Source organism: Bos grunniens, chromosome 28 (assembly GCF_055505025.1).
Source record: "Bos grunniens cultivar Pamir isolate PY7600 chromosome 28, Bosgru_T2T1.0, whole genome shotgun sequence".
NCBI classification, from domain to species: domain Eukaryota; kingdom Metazoa; phylum Chordata; class Mammalia; order Artiodactyla; family Bovidae; genus Bos; species Bos grunniens.
This window is the reverse complement of record NC_141192.1, coordinates 635,862-655,490: the sequence shown is the minus strand read 5'-3', so window position 1 is coordinate 655,490 and position 19,629 is coordinate 635,862. Positions and strand designations below refer to the sequence as shown.

Genomic DNA, 19,629 nt, shown 5'->3' with positions numbered 1-19,629 from the left:
GATAAGAACGAGGCCTTCCTTCTAAGAGCTCACAGTCCAGTGAGAAAGCAAGCCCAAGACACAAGGCCCACCAGGATGTGAACAAAACTTATGGGGAGGGGTTGGTGACTGACAAGATCTGGAAAAGCTCCTGGGGGAGGTGGGATTAGAGCTATTTCTCAGCAGTGAGACGGTGGACTGTAGGAAAACATTTGCATGGAAGTAACATAGGCAATGCTCAAAAAATAGACCAATGTAGTAGAAATGTGGAGTGCAGAAAGATTGAAATGTCCACAGTCAGGAAGAAATGGTTTCCAATCAGCATCCCTGACCATGACCCCATCCCTAGGTCTCGGGCATCTAGAGTGAAGAGAGAGAGAGTGAAGTCGTTCAGTTGTGTCTGACTCTTTGCAACTCCATGGACTGTAGCCTACCAGGATCCTCCATCCATGGAATTTTCTAAGCAAGAGTACTGGAGGGAGTTGCCATTTCCTTCTCCAGGGGCATCTAGAAAGAACACCAAATTTGCCAGCAGCACAGAGTCGGACACGACTGAAGCGACTTAGCAGCAGCAGAAGCAGCATGATCCTTCTAGGCTCCTTGTACTGCACTGGTGATCTGAAAGTACCTGCCAGCCTCACCTGACCACTTAAAAAGCAATTTTCTGGCCCATGTCAGTGGCTCAATGGAGATACTGCAGCATAGTATGCTTCTTCCGGAAATCAGAGCAAGTTTTCAAAGAGATCTGGTGCCGAGTCATGAACTGCAAAGGGAAGGTGCCCTGATGCGACAGAGCTGCCTCAATGAAGGTGCCTGCCAGCAGCTCTCCAGGTCCTCTGCGGCGTCTCTGAAAGGCTGTAGGCCTGCACGTCTGCCTCTGGAACTGCTCCTAACGACAGTTTTCCACCGAGAAGGCAAACAGGATCGAAAGATCGCTGTCACTCCCTTCTCAACTAAAGCAAAACACATCAAAATAGGTTCTCACATAATTTATGATAAAGCAGAGTTGGTGAAACAGAAATGTACATGCCACTTGAGTAAGAAAATTTACTGAGTGTAATTTTGTCCCAAAGTTCTGTCTTATTTTCAAATAGTGGGCAAAATTTCTCTAGTGATTTGCAAAATGCTCTCCCAGTTACCTAAGTTTTGTTCAGTATAGTAACATTTTAATGTATTGTTTTTCTATTCTTAATTTTAAGGTGTATTTTTTAAATTTTATTTGTATTGCTAAGTAAACCGTATAGTTAATAATTCATATCAATATCTAAGGTGACTTGACTAGTTGGAAGAGGAACATTTTCTACTGTTGTGTTCGTGACTGTCAGTGTTTGAACAACTAATCTGGGATGGAAGGGAGGCTGGGAAAACACCCATCTTGCCCCTTGCACGTATGTTTGGTGGTATCCCCTGGCAAGAATACTGGAATGGGTTACCACTTTCTCCTCCAGGGGATTTACCTGACCCAGGAATCGAACCTGTGTCTCCTGAGTCTCATTGCAGGTGGATTCTTTACCACTGAGCCACCAGGGAAGCCCATCTTGCCCCTTGCTGACTGGTAATATATGTCAGTCACGTACGTCCCAAGGGGCTCGATGTCCCACTCTGTAAAATAGGGCCAGTTACGCTGCCAACCCTCATGCTGTTGGAAGTACCAAGTGTAATACCTTACAGAAATATTGTCTATAGTATCCAGTTTTTTTGTTTCTTTATGGAAAAGGAGGTAAGGCTGTATCTAGAACTCTTACCAGGTACCATTTTCTGCAGAAACATAAATATATGTTTAAATCATGCATACCTAGTCCCTTCTATTTTTCTCTTTCAGAGTTACTAGTTGCTTTTATACGTAGGTTTTGTCAGATTAACTTGAAAAGTATCTTGAGAAGTCAAGGTGGTCCTGAGTTGAGAGTTTGATGCTTCTCCTGGAGAAGTATGCAGGTATGCACCTCTGGGTGAGAAGTGACTGGTTTTGGAAAGAGCAGTCAGCATGCCCTTTCTGTAACTGCACCCGCTCAGGATGGGCTGGACCGCACCATCACGATAAGCAGAATATTCGGTGAATCGGACACTTAGCCTTTGGTTTCAGGCCTGCTGTACTTTCAGGAAACGCAGACTACGTATGTCTATGAAAGGATTTGCCCCACTCTGGTTACACATCGGGTGGAGTGCAGGCAGGTTGGGTCCCAGGAGAAAAAATAAAGGTGGAGCAGACCTCGGTGCCCTTATGAGCCCCAGTGTCCATGGTGAGAGACCAGCGCCATGAGGCACAGACTCAGTCTGTTTTGTTCCCACTAGATCTGTAGCCCAGCCCAGTGCTGGCGTGCCTGGGTCTGAATAAAAGCCAGTCGGTGATATTGCTGAATATCAAGCAGTCGAAGTGGTCTCTACACCAACTGGCATGACAGATTTTGGGTCTGAGTCAACACTTATTGATCCCAAAGTCTATTAATGCTTGGTGGGAGGATGAGGCATTAAACTCTTGACTTGTTGCACAGGTCCTGGGGGAAATGATCTCTGCTCCGCAACCCCTTACCTGGACCCCAGCACGGGAGGATGTGACTAACTAGTGCCTGGTAGGTGTCTGGGAAGAGCTGAGGGCAGCCGCGAGGTTATGGCCGGGCACATGCCCCACCCGCATTCCACCGCTGAGAAATCCTCTATTTATTAGGCTGCCACAAGCATTACTTTGGTATTTTTTTACTTCTCTTGTAGGGTCTAACTTTAGTTAGGCTAGTGGAAAGTTTTATGGGCTCCTTCCCACTCCTGCCTCCTCAACAGTGCTTCAGTAAGCTACTGCTCCCTGAAGAGCCAGTCCTGTGCCCTCCAGGCCAAACTGACCAGGGCAGGACTCAGGCTCTTCCCCAGCCCACAGCTCCGCCCACACTGTGGGCGAAGATGACGTGCACTAAGGTTGCTTTTATGCCCCAAGTCCCACAGATGGAAGCCTGGTGGACTCCAGTTTCCATGGGTCGGAAAGAGTCAGACACGCCTGAGCACAAGCCCACTGCACTCAGTGATGTGTAGTAGGGTCTTCTGTTTCCTCAACTTTATAATTTTCAGTTGGTTCCAAGGACTTTTTCATCACTTCACTGGTTCCTGGACTAAATAATTAGAAGGCAGTTTAGAAACTTCAAATAGATTTGGCCCAGACGTTCATGGTCTTGGGAATAACTGACTCTATAAATTGTAGAATAAGAAGTTATGCTCATAGAACTGTACAAAACAGAGTGAACCCTAATACAAGCTATAGACTTCAGTTAGTAACTTCTCAGTACTGTTTCATCAATTGTAACAAATGTACCAACCACACTAACGCAAGATGTTAATAATGGGAGACACTGGGTAGGAAGGAGATGTGGGAACTCTACATAATTCTCTGCTTAACTTTTTATGAACCTAAAGCAACTCTAAAAAAATTAGAAGTCTATTAATTAAAAAATAATAAAGTGGGCAAGTTGAGTAGATAAGAGTATCAATGAAACAAAAGTAGCCAATCATTGGTAATTTTTGAAGCTGAACGATGGTCCATGAATGGGGGTTCATTATATCATTCTATGTCTATTTTTTATTTTAAAAAATAGAGATTTTTAAAATCTTATGCTATTTCAATAGCATGTCTTTTCTTATTGTAAAAATAATTCATACACATTGTACGCATATGAAAAATATTAGAAAGTACCTATAATGGATTCACTCAAAGATATCACCTATAGCATTTTAGCAGGGACATATATACAAATAACAAAACTGATATCATACAAAATAAGAAGTTTTAATACTACCATTTTTTAAAACTTAGTATCACCATAAACATCTTCTCATGTCTTAAAATAGCTCCAAAAGCATGCTTTTAAATAGGCTCAGTAAGGTTTCAAATCCTGAAAGATGATGCTGCAAAAGTTCTGCACTCAATATGCCAGCAAATTTGGAAAACTCAGCAGTGGCCACAGGACTGGAAAAGGTCAGTTTTCATTCCAATCCCAAAGAAAGGCAATGCCAAAGAATGCTCAAACTACCACACAATTCGCTCATCTCACATGCTAGTAAAGTAATGCTCAAAATTCTCCAAGCCAGGCTTCAGCAATATGTGAACCATGAACTTCCTGATGTTCAAGCTGGTTTTAGAAAAGGCAGAGGAACCAGAGATCAAATTGCCAACATCTGCTGGATCATGGAAAAAGCAAGAGAGTTCCAGAAAAACATCTATTTCTGCTTTATTGACTATGCCAAAGCCTTTGACTGTGTGGATCACAGTAAACTGTGGAAAATTCTGAAAGAGATGGGAATACCAGACCACCTGACCTGCCTCTTGAGAAATCTGTATGCAGGTCAGGAAGCAACAGTTAGAACTGGACATGGAATAACAGACTGGTTCCAAACAGAAATAGGAGTACATCGAGGCTGTATATTATCACCCTGCTTATTTAAATTATATGCAGAGCACATCATGAGAAACGCTGGACTGGAAGAAACACAAGCTGGAATCTAGATTGCTGGGAGAAATATCAATCACCTCAGATATGCAGATGACACCATCCTTATCGCAGAAAGTGAAGAGGAACTAAAGAGCCTCTTGATGAAGGTGAAAGAGGAGAGTGAAAAAGTTGGCTTCAAGCTCAACATTCAGAAAACTAAGATCATGGCATCTGGTCCCCTCACTTCATGGGAAATAGATGGGGAAACAGTGGAAACAGTGTCAGACTTTATGTTTTGGGGCTCCAAAATCACTGCAGATGATGACTGCAGCCATGAAATTAAAAGACGCTTACTCCTTGGAAGGAAAGTTATGACCAACCTAGATAGCATATTCAAAAGCAGAGACATTACTTTGCCAATAAAGGTCCATCTAGTCAAGGCTATGGTTTTTCTTGTGGTCATGTATGGACGTGAGAGTTGGACTGTGAAGAAGGCTGAGCGCTGAAGAACTGATGCTTTTGAACTGTGGTGTTGGAGAAGACTCTTGAGAGTCCCTTGGACTGCAAGGAGACCCAACCAGTCCATTCTGAAGGAGATCTGCCCTGGGATTTCTTTGGAAGGACTGATGCTGAAGCTGAAACTCCAGTACTTTGGCCACCTCATGCGAAGAGTTGACTGATTGGAAAAGACTCTGATGCTGGGAGGGATTGGGGGCAGGAGGAGAAGGGGGCGACAGAGGATGAGATGGCTGGATGGCATCACTGACTCGAAGGACGTGAGTCTGAGTGAACTCCGGGAGTTGGTGATGGACAGGGAGGCCTGGTGTGCTGCGATTCATGGGGTCACGAAGAGTCAGACACGACTGAGCGGCTGAACTGAAGTGAACTGAACTGAAGGTTTCGTATTACGGCCATACTATATACAGACTAGAAATTAAATAGCTACCTGTGTAGCCCTCATCCCACATGGCTGGGACTGTCAGAGGTGTGAGATTTGCAATGACACCTAATCCTGCCACCGAGAAAACTGTTTGGCCTTGGCCCCCAGCTGCTGAATCTCTCACGCTTCAAGTTGCAAATGCACTTCAGGGCTATTTAACAACATGGAAGAAGCACTTTGCTTTTTCATCACACAACCTCATGTGGATTTGCTATTTACAAAATGGAAGACAGACAGGATTTGCGTGTTTAGAGCCCTGGCATGTGTGCAGTGCTCTCTGAGGGTGCCCAAGGATAAAGGCAGTTTTCCTGGCACACACTGAAGCAGTCTGACCCTTCCCTCCCACTCAAGAAAGCACATCAGAGGTCAAATTAACGAGAGTGATGTTATGGCAATAAATTTCACTTAGAAACTGTAGCAAGTCTTTGAAATCAACCTCAAGCCCCTACAGCACCTAGAGGGGTGACCCACGGGCTCCAGGAAGACCCTGCCAGTCCACACAAGATAGATCTTCTCAGGTAACCAGCCAGCTCACGGCATAGAGATTCACAATTAAAGTAGGATTGCAAGGGGACCAAACAGCCAAGTAGTTAGAATGCACGCTGGCCAGAGGGTGTTACGTTTGACTGTAGATCATATAATCAGTGCGACTTCTAATCAGATCTGGAAGAAGCTGGTTCTTACTGCATGAGCCAGTTCTCCCCGAGGCTGAGCAGACACAGGTGCCAGCCCACCCGACCTTTGCCAAAGGTATTTCCTTCCACAAAGCTGGAGAGAAAAGAAGGCTTAAAACTTTAAATTCGAGGAAAAGTGTTTTCCAAAATTCATGTCTCTTGCCAAGATATCGGACGCTTTATCTTGGAGAGTTTATCTAATCAGACAAGTAGAATATGCTCTGTGATGTGAACACGAGAAGCAGAATTAGGCGTTGGCTCTGTCCCACTGGATCTGTGGGACCTGGGAGGCCCCAGCCCCACTTGGGCTCCGTGTGTCCAGATGACGGGAAGTCTTTCAGATCAACTTTTCTGGGAAAGAGGAATCTATCGAGCAAATTTCTGAGGATCATTGTACAGCAGGCTTTCCCGGGCACCTAGAGGGAGGTGCCTATCACGTGAACTGGCAGCACAGGAAGAGTCGCATGGACAGCCCAGAAGGCCATGAGGTTGAGCAGTGGAGGCATCAGAGATCCAAGCTGTCGGCTCAGAGAGAAGAGAAAATGTTCACACAAGAGCAGCCACACCTCCTGGCCTGGAGAGGGCAGAGAGAGGAGCCAATGGGAAGGGCACTCGTGCGATGCAGGAGCTACAACTGTGGCCACCCCACAGGCACACTCATCTGTTACCCCTTGAGATGCAAGAAACAGCATCCCATCGACAGCCGTGTCACACTTCTCATTAAATTTTATTGATTTGTCTACTTGTTTATTTTCGGCTATGCTGGTCTTTACTGCCACGTGCCTTTCCTCTAGCTGTAGTGGGGAGTTCCTGTTGCAGTGGCTTCTCTTGTGGAGCACAAGCTCTAGGGCACGTGGCCTTCAGCAGTTGTGGCGCAAGGGCTCGATAGCTGTGGCTCCCGGGCTCAAAACACAGGCTCAGTAATGGTGGCACACAGGCTTAGAGGCTCTGAGGCAAGTGGGATCTTCCCAGATCAGGGATGCAATCTGTGCCTCCTGCATCAGCCACTGAGCCACCAGGGAAGCCCCCTCTCCACACTGTTAAGAAACAGTCCTCTTCTTTAATGAAGATCTGTTTCATGCAAAAGGATCTCAGATCTCTGGCACTGAGGTCTGTGGGAATAACCCCAGGTTCAGTCAGCACTTCCTTGGATCTGATCCAGGGACAGAGGGGACTTAAAATTATTACCCTGCCTCAAAAAGAAGTCAGTAGCAAGCTTGAAAGTATAGAGACAGAGGTTGAGGGAGAAAGGTTGCCAGCACTCTGGCTACAAATGGTCCGCAGAGCAGCTTCCCCAGGACAGCGTGCTTTCACTCTCTTGGCCCCTCACACTGAAGTGGGTGAGAAGGTGACACTCTTGCATCCCCCATGGCAGAGGCTGGGCACGTAGAAGACTCCAGAATTCAGAATATTCCTCTCCTCAGGAACAGGTGGCCAGAAGGAGATTGCAGAGGGCATTGAGACTCAGCCAGTCACCAGAGAAAGTCACCAGTGTCCTGAGGACTTTCTTTAAAAGAAGGGGTTTCCCAGAAAGCCAGGATGGAGCTGCGAGGGGTGAGGAGAGGAAGCGACTGCAGATGACTCATACTGCGGTTGCCCAAATGACCACAGTAAAGATCTTATAAAATGCATCGTGTAAAAAGGAAATAATTTAGGAAATACAAAAAGGCAAGACGTAGATACAGTTACGGAATTAAAGGCAAACACGCCATGACACTGAGCCACTTAGAGAAAATGGCCTTCAGAAATCACAAGGACAGAAGGCTAAACGGTGGAGAAGACTGCAGATAAACCAGACGAGCAAAACAAGCCAGAACAACTGGAAGAGAGAAAAGAGGTGTTAGAAATCAGCAAACCAAGTAGATGACAGGAATGAAATTTTCACTCGAATAGAAATGAAAAAATATTTCTTAATGTCCACAGTCGCAGACAAATTAAACAAACTCATACAACAGCACGCATGAGACAATATTAAGATGTTGCTGTCGTCATTCAGTCACTCAGTCGCGTCCTACTTTTGTGACCACACGGACTGCAGCACGCCAGGCTTCCCTGTCCTTCACCATCTCCAGGAGCTTGCTCAAACTCATGTCCACTGAGTCAGTGATGCCACCCAAACAGCTCGTCCTCTGTCATCCCCTTCTCCTCCTGCCTTCAATCTTTCCCAGCATCAGGATCTTTTCTAATGAGTCGGCTCTTCGCAGCAGGTGGCCAGTATTAAGATACCTCTAAACATAAATGTTTTATACATCATGTGCTCCTGGCACAGTATATGATAAAACTAAACAGTATAATCTCAACTACACATATACGCAAATACACAAAAGTATGTATTCTTTTACAAAGTGTGCGAGCACAGCTATGTGCTTATATAAAAGTCTGGAAAGAAATACATCAAAATGCTCAGTGGTTAACTTTGCGGGATTATTTGTCATTTAAATTGGTTGTACCTTTTTAAATTTCTCACAATGTTTTAGTTTTACTGCAGAAAAACATGTTTTTCAAAAAACAAAAGCAGAAAACAGTTTGAAAATATATCTGTAGAAAATGGAATTTTTGTGTTGTATTCTGTTAGAGCTATTTATTTTTACTTGAAGAGATGTTATGAAAGGAAGAATGCCTTCAAATGAAATTCTTAATTGAGCAAGAGGGTATAATGTCCATCCATTCACTAAAAGGTAGTTCACACCACATCCGTTCACACCAAGTACTCACTCAGGAGCCAGAGATACAACAAGCTAGATAAAAATCTTGTCCTCTAAAGGACATTCTGGTGGGGCGGAATATACAATAAGCAATTAGAGAGTATGTCCAATGGGGTAACGATTATGGAGAAAAGCTAGAGCAGCAGAAGGAATCACCTTCTTTCATGTTGGGAAGTTGTTGCGTTTTTACATCGTGATGAAAGACAAAGCCTTGAAAAGGTGGCTTCTGGACAAAGACCCGAGGTGGTGAGTGCGCCACCCCGTGGACACCCGAGGTAAAGCAGTCAGGCCGAAGGAACACTGTTGGGAAGGTGTGCGAGAAGGGCCTGGAAGGAGGAACAGGCGCGGGGCCTGTCTGCTAGACAGAGTAACGGAGAGGAGAGCAGGAGATGAGGGCAACGTGCAGTGTGGGCTGTGAATGTCAAGGGGGTCGCCGGAGGGCCGTAAGCTGAGAAGAATATAAGCAAAGTGTAACTGAGACCGATCTACCGTGGAGTGCTCTCGTACGTGTCAGTACCTGTCTGTCCTCTCGAGACACCTTGGTATGTACGATTGAAATGGTAGCTTTGGCCTTCAACTATGCCTTCTATTAAGGCAGATGCAAAGAATTGAGGGCTTATAATCATTTATGTCCATTAAATGAATTAGTCATTCTGTGTAAAACCAATTTCAAAATACATAATTTGGAACGATACGCTAAAATAACTTGGACAGAGACATAGAAATTCTAAGTGGGTAGCTTTAAAGTAACCATAGGGTCAATTAAGTGGAAATTTCTAGAAAGCAAGTGAGGAACTCAGACCCTCAAGATCTGAGATATGTTATAAAGCTGTAACAAGCCTTAAAGCTTTTGTCACATGAAACCTAGGGCTACCAGAGTTAAAGGCAGTAGGTGTTTTAAGCCGATCATCATGGTGAAGCTTCCTGAGAGGGAGTGTGTACATCTACAGTAGCTTCAGAGCTGCCAGAGAAGGACACACAAAAATCTGCGGGGAAAATTCTTTCACTAGAAGCTTCAGAAGGAAGCAGACTGTGTTGTCTCCAGACCTAAGTATCCACTGTGTGGTCATGCGGGGACAACCCAGACAGCAGTGGCCTGCTAAGCTTGGGAGCCATGGTGGGTCATGAAGGTCACCATTAACTTGATGGAACATCATTATTCAAAGAGGTGTCGTTGCTGAGCCTTCTCAGTGTATATCACTGCCACATCTTCCACTTGAGCCCTTCCAGTGAATAGTCAGGGTTGATTTCCTTTAGAATTGACTAGTTTGATCTTCTTGCAGTTCAAGGGACTCTCAAGAGTCTTCTCCAGCACCACAGTTCGAAATCATCAATTCTTTGCCACTCAGCCTTCTTTATGGTTCAACTCTCACATCTGTACATGAATACTGGAAAACCATAGCTTTTACTATACATACCTTTGTCAGCAAAGTGATGTCTCTGCTTTTTAATATCCCGTCTAGGTTTGTCTTGCTTTACTTTCAGGGAGCAAGGGTTTTTAATTTCATGGCTGAAGTCACCCTCCCCAGTGATTTTGGAGCCCAAGAAAATAAAATCTGTCACTGCTTCCACTTCTAAGGAACACAATGGCACCCCACTCCAGTACTCTTGCCTGGAAAATCCCATGGACGGAAGAGCCTGGTGGGCTGCAGTCCATGGGGTCGCAAGGAGTCGGACATGACTGAGCGACTTCACTTTCACTTTTCACTTTCATGCACTGGAGAAGGAAATGGCGACCCACTCCAGTGTTCTTGCCTGGAGAATCCCAGGGACAGGGGAGCCTGGTGGGCTGCCGTCTATGGGGTTGCACAGAGTCGGACACAACTGAAGCGACTTAGCAGCAGCAGCAGCAAAGCCCTTTACAGTTGCCTAGCACTTAGCCATTTACAAAGAGCTTCTGATTAATCATTCCCTTTGAGACTAAAACCAACTATGTGAAGTTGTTAAGTGACAACCACATCAGGAGAGTTAGTGACTTGCCAAAAGCCACTGAGACCCAGAAGAGGGCCTGAACTTCTGAAGTTCTGACCCCCAGTGGATTCACTTCAGGGAGCAGCCTTGTCCACTGGACCACCCCGTCATTCAGGACCCCGCACTGTGTGCCTGAATGTGTGCAAATGGCCTTCTCGAAGAATCAGTTCAGGCTGTGTATCCTTCAAGACAGTAAATCTCCTTTGATAGACTTCCTCCAACTTCCTAAAGCTTAGCCAGTCCCCTCTCCTCTGCCACATCTGTACTTTAAATGTTCTTCTATTGCTTCTTACTACTTTTTACTATAATTTATTTATTTACATGTCAAGCTGCTAGCCTGTGAATCCTTAGGACAGTGAATACTTCTGAGGCAGGTTCTTGGTCTTTGGAGCCAGACCGCCTAGGGTGGGATCCCAGGTTTGCAACTTACTAGCACTACAGAGAAAATCAGTTGAACTCCCTGTGCTCATCTCCTCATCTGTAAAACCAGGATAATAACAAAACTGCCAATCTCATAGGGCTATTGTGAAGACGAAAGCAGTCGATATATGAAAGTCACTAGAATAATTAATAAACATTGGGAAAGAATCTAAATGTGAGTGAACAGGGAAATCGATAAATTAAACACAATGCTTTCGTACAATGGAAAGTACCCTCCAGCCATTAAGAAAACACAGCTATACACACCACCGTAATCGGTATCACCGTCACCACTGCATCCTTAGCTCCCGTCAGCCTGTCACCCAGAAGGTGCCCCACAAAGTTCTGTCAGACATGCGAACAAATAAATGTACTTGTCAAACACTGACTTGGGTAAAAATAGAAATTTTACCTGCTCTATTTTGGGGTAGTCCCAGCTGCCTGGACTATATCTAAGAATACTAGGATCACCGCTTTCCTCCACAAAAGAATACACAGGAAATTCAAGGAATTGAGCTCAAGTTTCCTAAATTAATCCACCCAAATGAAAAGCACAGGCCTCCAGGCCAAAGAATCAGACTCACTTGTTTGTTAATAAAATATTATGCAACTAAGAACCTTTATTTCAGTTCAGGCTAAGTGGCTTGGATGGAATTGCTTGGATCAGTTAAACCTCCAGGACATGGAAACCCCTGTAAAGGAATGCAGTATACACCTTCTCTTTCTTTTTAGATTATTTGATTTAGAACAAACTACAGGGGTAATCACCATAGAAACCTACTAACAGGGATTTTCACACAAGGTTCTCTGTTGTGTGTGTTTCTTTATGGTCTGTTGAGCCATGAAGGGAAAAGGCAGCAGATTCAAGGAAGCTGCAAAGGGAAAGGAGATGTTTACTTTAATAAGCTTTAATTTTTAAAAAATAAAACGGGTCTTTCCTATCCAAAAGAGTGAATATCAAAACATAAGACAGCTTTTGAAAAGATAGGAAAAGGACAGAATCTAACATGATTAAAGTATCTAACATTTGTATACCATATTTCATTTATAAAACTTTTTCATATTATTAAATTTTAAAAGATTGATGATAATCTTTTATAAATTCTATAGCAACTCTCAGACATGATTTCAAAGAGAAATATATCAGAATTTTTGTTTCAGTCTTTTTTGTTATAGTGAAATACTTGGAAGAGCTGAAATGCAAATGAACAAGAAAGCTGGTAAATTAAGTGTGCTGTATTAATACAACAGAAAAATATCACACAGCATTTAAAGAAGTTTATATATACAGATCTGCATGTTTGTCTTATCATGGATAGGTTTCAAAAAAAATTTAAGTATAAAAGAGGAAGTTGCATAACAACATAGTAATGTGTATGGAATAACATTTTGGCAAAATTTTGTTTAAAGCCATGAACTTCTTTTGATATGACTAACCACAGAGGCCAATAGGTTTTTTTTTAATCTTCCAACTTCCTTAAAATTAAACAGACCAAACATAAGAGTGAGGAAATAAGACCATGAATAATACCATCAGTAACACCGAGTGATAAGGAATTCTCTGTGAACGTGAATGAGGAAGACGGATGAACGGGACCATTAGGGGCTCAGCAGCTACGGGGCTCAAACTAGGAAAAAGGGAAGCGGAACCCAGTGCTCCGTAACTGTTGACAACCAAAGACCAAAACCAAAACAAGCAAACAAAAATGCAAGCAAACATATCCAAGATTTCAATACATACCAGGAGGATCCTGGGAAAACAGCAGTGACGACAACTGCATGGCTTGAACCCTCCTAAGAGCCCCCGTCTCATACACAGAGCAACTGGGACAGCAGAACCAGAGCCCACAGGCAGCGTCTACCAAAGTAAGTGGTCCTAAATCAGATGTAGGCACGAATAAGCCACTTACCCATGACCTGCATGAGATAATGAGACTTCTGATAACACTGATAATCAATAAACAAAGAATGCCCAACATATACTAACTTAGAAAGCAAGAGAGGTCAGTCTGAACACAGTAGTTAAAACTGAAAAAGGAGCATAAAATTTAGAAGAATCATTTTGTTATCCAGACAAAACTATCAAGCTACTGAAAAGGGAAAAGAAATCAAGGTGAAATAAGTCAGATGGAGAAAGACAAGTATCACATGATAAATCTTATATGTGAATCTAAAATTGACATTACTAACCCACCCAAAAACAGCAGAACACACATTCTTTTCAAGTTCACATGAAATAATCATCATGAAAGAGCAGATTCTGGACCAAAAAATAAATTAATAAATTTAAATTAATTTAATTGATTAAATATTTTAATAAATTTTAAAAGATTTAATTACATCAAATATGTTCTCTAACCATAATGGAATTAAACTAGAAGTCAAGAACAGAAAGATCTCTGGAAATTTCTCAAATATTTAGAAATTAAGTTACTTTCTAAACAACCAATCAGATAAAAAAAAACAAAGGAAAATTAGAAAACATTTTAAGCTGAATGAAAATGAAAACATAATATATCACAACTTCTGGATGCCACTAAAGCAGCATATAATTTATAGCAATAAATGCCTGTATTTGAAAAAAAGAAAAGTTTCTAATCAATTATCTGAGGCTTCATCTTTAGAAATTAGAAAAAGAAGAACAAATTAAACACAAAGTAAGCAAAAGAAAAGAAATAATAAAGATAGCAAAAGACAATAAAATAGAAAACATAAAAATGGTGAAGAAAATGTAATGAAACAAAAATTTTTGAAAGAAGCAATGAAATTTATAAACTTGTAGACAGACTACTAAAAAAAAGAAATAGAAAAAAATTCTCAAATGTTTGTAATGATAGGGCTGGAATCATTACAGAGTCTACAGATATTAAAGAAATAATAGGGGATATTATGGGCAATTTTATGCCAATAAATTTGATAACTTCAATGAAATGGATGATATATACGAACACAATTAACTCAAGAGAAAAAACAGATAACCTGAAAAAAAAAGCCTATATTTATAAAGAAATTGAACTTGTAGTTTAAAACTTTCCCACAAATAAAACTTCAAATCCAGAAGGTTGGTGAAATCTATTACTGGTATAACCAACATCATACTTATTAGTGAAAGACTAAATACTTTCCCCCAACTTTGGAAACATGCCAAGGACGTCCAGTCAGTGCAGTAAGTCATGGAAGAGGAAAAAAAAAAAGGCATCCAGATTGCAAATAAAGAATAAAACTGACCTGATTCGTGGAAAACATTCATATGCTCATACACCCCCAGGAATTACTATGGATCTACAAAACAAACTTCCTAGAACTAGGATTTTAGAATTTAAGGTCAGTATAGAACACCAATTACAGTTCTATATACTAGCAATGGAAAAGCAGAACTTGAATTAAAAAACAAAAACATTTACACTAGTATAAAGTTATGAAATATTTAGGAATAGATGAGAAAGATGTGAAACTTATAGATGTAAATAAATGGAGAAATATAACAGGCACATGAAGATTCAATATTAAGATACTAGTTGTTCCCAAATTGATCTATAGATATAGCACATCATTCCAGTCAAAGCCCTTGTTAACTTTTTTTGAAGACATTGGCAAGGTCACTGTAAAATTCATATGGAAATTAAAAGGACATATAGTATTCAAAACAACTTTGAAGACAAGGGGCCTGATTCATCTCATTGTAGTTAAAATAGTCAAGACAGTGCTATATTGATACAAAGATACAAAAAGGGGACCAAAAGTTGACCAAGGTATATAAATACATTAAAAGACACTTGTCTTTGCTTTTAAAAGAAAAGCAAAGACCAACCTAGACAGTGTATTAAAAGCAGAGACATTACTTTGCTGATAAAGGTCCTTATAGTCAAAGCTATGGTTTTTCCAGTTGCTGCTGCTGCTGCTGCTAAGTCGCTTCAGTCGTGTCCGACTCTGTGCGACCCCATAGACGGCAGCCCACGAGGCTCCCCCATCCCTGGGATTCTCCAGACAAGAACACTGGAGTGGGTTGCCATTTCCTTCTCCAATGCAGGAAAGTGGAAAGTCAAAGTGAAGTCGCTGAGTCGTGTCCAACTCTTAGCGATCCCATGGACTGCAGCCCACCAGGCTCCTCCATCCATGGGATTTTCCAGGCAAGAGTACTGGAGTGGGGTGCCACTGCCTTCCCCAATGGTTTTTCCAGTAGTCATAAACAAATGTGAGAGCTGGACAATAAAAAAGACTGCACAACAAAGAACTGATGCCTTCAAACTGGGGTGCTGGAGAAGGTTCTTAAAAGTCCCTTGGACAGCAAGGAGATCAAACCAATCAATCATAAAGGAAATCCACCCTAAATATTCATTAGAAGAACTGATGCTGAAGCTGAAGCTCCAATATTTGGGCCACCTGATTCGAAGAGCCAACTCATTGGAAAAGATCCCAATGCTGAGAAAGATTGAAGGCAGGAGGAGAAGGGGACAACAGAGGATGAAATGGTTGGATGGCATCACTGACTCAATAGACAAGAGTTTGATCAAACTCTGGGAGATGGTGAAGGACAGGAAAGCCTGGTGTGCTGCAGTTCATGGGGTCGCAAATAGTCAGACACAACTGAGCGACTGAACGAGTGCACAGACGATACAACAGATAAAAGACAGCTAACTTAGCAAATAAGATGGAAGCAATTAGATAGCCAGATGTAAAAAATAACTTTGACCCATTCTTTGCACTCAAAATGGCTCATAAAACTTCTAGAAGAAAATATAAGAGAAAATCTTTGTGATTCTGGCTTAAACAAAGATTTCTTACCATGATCTCTAGAAAGGAAAAAAACTGATTAATTTGACCTCATCAGAATTAAGAAGGCGAAGGTGAAGGTGAAGTCGCTCAGCCATGTCCGACTCTTTGCAACTCCGTGGACTATAGCCTACCAGGCTTCTCCGTCCATGGGATTCTCCAGGCAAGAATACTGGAGTGAATTACCATTTCCTTCTCCAGGGGATCTTCCCGACCCAGGGATCGAACCTGGGTCTCCCACATTGGAGGCAAACGCTTTAACCTCTCAGCCACCAGGGAAGCCCATTAAGAACTGCCCTTCAAAAGACACTGTTCAGAGGACGAAAAGATTAAATATTTGCAAATCCCAGTTTTTTTAATGAACTTATATTAAGAACTCTGCAAACTGAAAAATAAGGAAACAAAAACTCAGTTTTAGAAGAAAAGGAGCAAAGTACTTGAACACAGTCTTCATCAAAGAATAGATGAGGAGATAACAGTAATTGTAAAGTAAAAGGCCGCTGATCGTCTGTTACCCGAGAGTAAAAAGATATCACTTGAGGCTGGCCAGTCAAGTAAAAGAAGTATAAGTTAATTGCAGAGTAAAAAGATTAGCAATAAGATAAAACTTGTGCCTAAAATTCAAAACTTAGAAAAAGGGAGGGAGGAGAAATGGCTTCTATAATTTCCGTATTGTTCAAAGTAGAACACCAACAGATAGTATCTAAAGAAAAAGAGGACTAGGAATTTTATATAAAGCATTAATTAGCATAGAGGTAATTATTAGAACACACACAAATCTTCCTGAATAGTAAAGCCAAAACAAGATAAAAGAGTAAGTAAAAGAGAAATTTGACCACGGCATGGTAAAACTGAAATTGAACATGTCATTTGTATCAAGAAAAAAGAAAGAGCTAAATCCATCTGCAAAAAACAAAGCTTTATCAAGTTGACTTACAAAGCAGTATCCAACTCTCTGCTCTTAGACAAGAAAGACAAGTAAGCAAAGAGGTTCAGAAAGGATAAAAGTTAAAGCATGAGAAAATTCATACTAGGCATATCTTGATACCAGACAAAGTAGAATTCTCTCCAAAAAGCAATAAATGGAACAAAGAAAAACAGTTTTTAATGCTAAAGGCTATAACTCATAATGAAGACACGCTATGAATATTTACGCACCTGATGACACAGCGAGTCTGCCAAGCAGGAGTCACGAAGATGAAAGGAGAGAGAGGCGCCACATGCTGCGGACTGTGGAACATGGCTAAGCTGCGCGCAGGGAGAAAAACATCACAGTATTAAATATCTATACCAATAAAAAATAGAAAACTAACGCAATACAGCAGAAGACATAAATTAATAAGGGTAAAGAGCATTGAGTTAGAAATGTGAAAAGCAATAAAGCTAACAAATGTATCAAAAAGCTATTGCTTTGGTGGGGTGGGGGAGGAATCCACAAAATAGAGACACACTGCAAGAAAAAAAAAAGACAGCACAGACACAAACAAAATGAGCTAAGGGAGCAGTTCTCACTGAAATGGATAATTTTAATATCTTAACATCGCTAACTTTACACAAATAAATTTGACAACCTAACTAAAATGCATAACTTTTAGGAAAATAAAATTGACCAAATCTGAACCTTTAGAAATAAAAAAAAAATTTGAAAAGATAAATTACTATAGAAGTTAAAGAAAAAATTGCAAAAATGTTCTCACCAAATAATTTACCAGACCCTGATGGTGTCACAGGGGAATTCTGCAATTGGTTCAAGTCAGGCAACCTCATAGCTACTTAGACTGTCACAGAACATGGGAAAAGAATTGCAATTTCTAAATTCTTTTTATGTGGAAAATGTCATTCAGATATCAATATCTGATAAACAGTGCCCCAAAAAGAAAATTGTAAGCCAATTTCACATACGAATACTGATATTAAAATATTCACTAAAATATGAGCACACAGTACAATATTAAAAAGTAATTCATCGTGACCAAGTGAGAACAGGGAAGCCCGGCATGCTGCGGTTCATGGGGTCATAGTCAGACACTACAGCTTCTGAACAACTATTCACTGTGTTGGAGGTAGTAGCCAGGGCAACTGGACAAGAGAATGAAAAACCTCCATATCCTGATTCAAAAATAATCTAAAGAACGTGTTACAGGAAAAAGGAGTAGGGAAAATTCTGAAATCATGAAGCACAAAATAAGGTCTTCTGGAGCATTTAAGTTCCAAAATGATCAATGCAAAAATAAAATGTCTGAAGCTACATATCTTTAAAAACAAAAATTTGCAGAAGCAGAGTTCTCCCAGGGGACTGGTAGAAATTGAGATGCAGGATCTAGCAGCTCTCAGTTACCTCCGAGGGAGTTGGGTGTGTCATTGTCGATAGGATCCACTTCAGGCCTTGACTGGTCAGCAGGAGGGAACATCAGAGACCAGGCTGAATGAGGAATTGCATGCTAAGTCAGTCATGTCCGACTCTGTGCAACCCCATAGACGGCAGCCCACCAGGCTCCCCCATCCCTGGGATTCTCCAGGCAAGAACACTGGAGTGGGTTGCCATTTCCTTCTCCAATGCATGAAAGTGAAAAGTGAAAGTGAAGTCGCTCAGTCATGTTCGACTCTTCTCGACCCCATGGACTGCAGCCTATCAGGCTCCTCCATCCATGGGATTTTCCAGGCGAGAGTACTGGAGTGGGGTGCCATTACCTTCTCTGAGGAATTGCATAGATAAGCCATATTTTTAGGAAACAGACAGCCTGTGAGGCAGGGAATTAAAAAAGAAGGAAAAGAAACTGTATTGTGAGCAGCTCTTAGCTTCCATTCTTGTTGAGCTAAGAAGTAAAGGAGTAAGTGGCCTGAAAATAAAAACCTTATTTTCACAAAAGAAGAATACAAAGAGAGAGACCATGAGCCCAGTAGAAAAGCAGGCAAGTCACACGGGTGTTCTACTGAAACAAAGTGCAAATTCTCTTAAATATGGGAGAGTATTTTTAATCTCATTCTTGAAAAGAATGCAAAGTAAAGCTATAAGTGATATATTTTTCACTTCTGAGATTGGTAAAATTTTTTAAATTGTAATAGCAATCTGTGTGAGTAATGGGTGCATGCTACATGCTGAGTCACTCAGTCGTGTCCAACTCTTTGCAACCCAGTAGACTGTAGCCCAGCAGGCTCCTCTGTCCACGGGACTCTCTAGGCAGGAATACTGGAGTAGGCTGCCATGTCTTCCCCCAGGGGATCTTCTCAACCCAGGGATCAAGCCTGCATTTCTTACCTCTTGTGCACTGGCAAGCAAGCGGGTTCTTGACCCATGTGTGAGGAAATCAATACCTTGGTATATCTGATAAATGGGAGTGCAGACTGAGGCTAGTGGAGAGCAGTCCGGCAACAGGCTCTCAACATGTGAATCCTCTGACCCAATTATGCCACTCTTAGGAAGACATGGTATTTTTAACATCAAAAGTCTATAAACAATCTAAATGCTCACATAGGGGATTGGGTAAATCATGGTGCGATCATACGGTGGAATGTTATGAAACTTTTTAAATGAACTAAATAGACCTGTATGTTCTGATATGGAAAACTTCCCAAGATACATTGTCAAGTTAAAAAAAGGAAGGAGGCCCACAAAAGCACTGCGCTATGCCACACTTGCACATGAAAACGTAAACACATAAACACATCAGTAAACGCCTGCACGTGCGGAGAGTGTGTCTGGACGCTGGCAGCACTGACTGCATGTAGGGAGGGGGAAATAGGTGGCCAAGAGA

At 41.8% G+C, this 19,629-nt stretch overlaps 1 long non-coding RNA gene across 2 annotated transcripts in view; it reads right to left on the bottom strand.

Moving 5' to 3' along the window:
- Nucleotides 1–19,629, bottom strand: part of LOC147342698 (uncharacterized) — a 153,335-nt gene that overhangs the window by 48,019 nt on the left and 85,687 nt on the right. For both annotated transcript variants that reach the window (XR_015157084.1, XR_015157085.1), the window contains exons 5-6: nucleotides 18,213–18,296; nucleotides 17,033–17,122 (exon numbers count right to left, since the gene is read on the bottom strand). This is a non-coding gene — a long non-coding RNA (uncharacterized LOC147342698). The remainder of the gene's footprint in view (nucleotides 1–17,032; nucleotides 17,123–18,212; nucleotides 18,297–19,629) is intronic.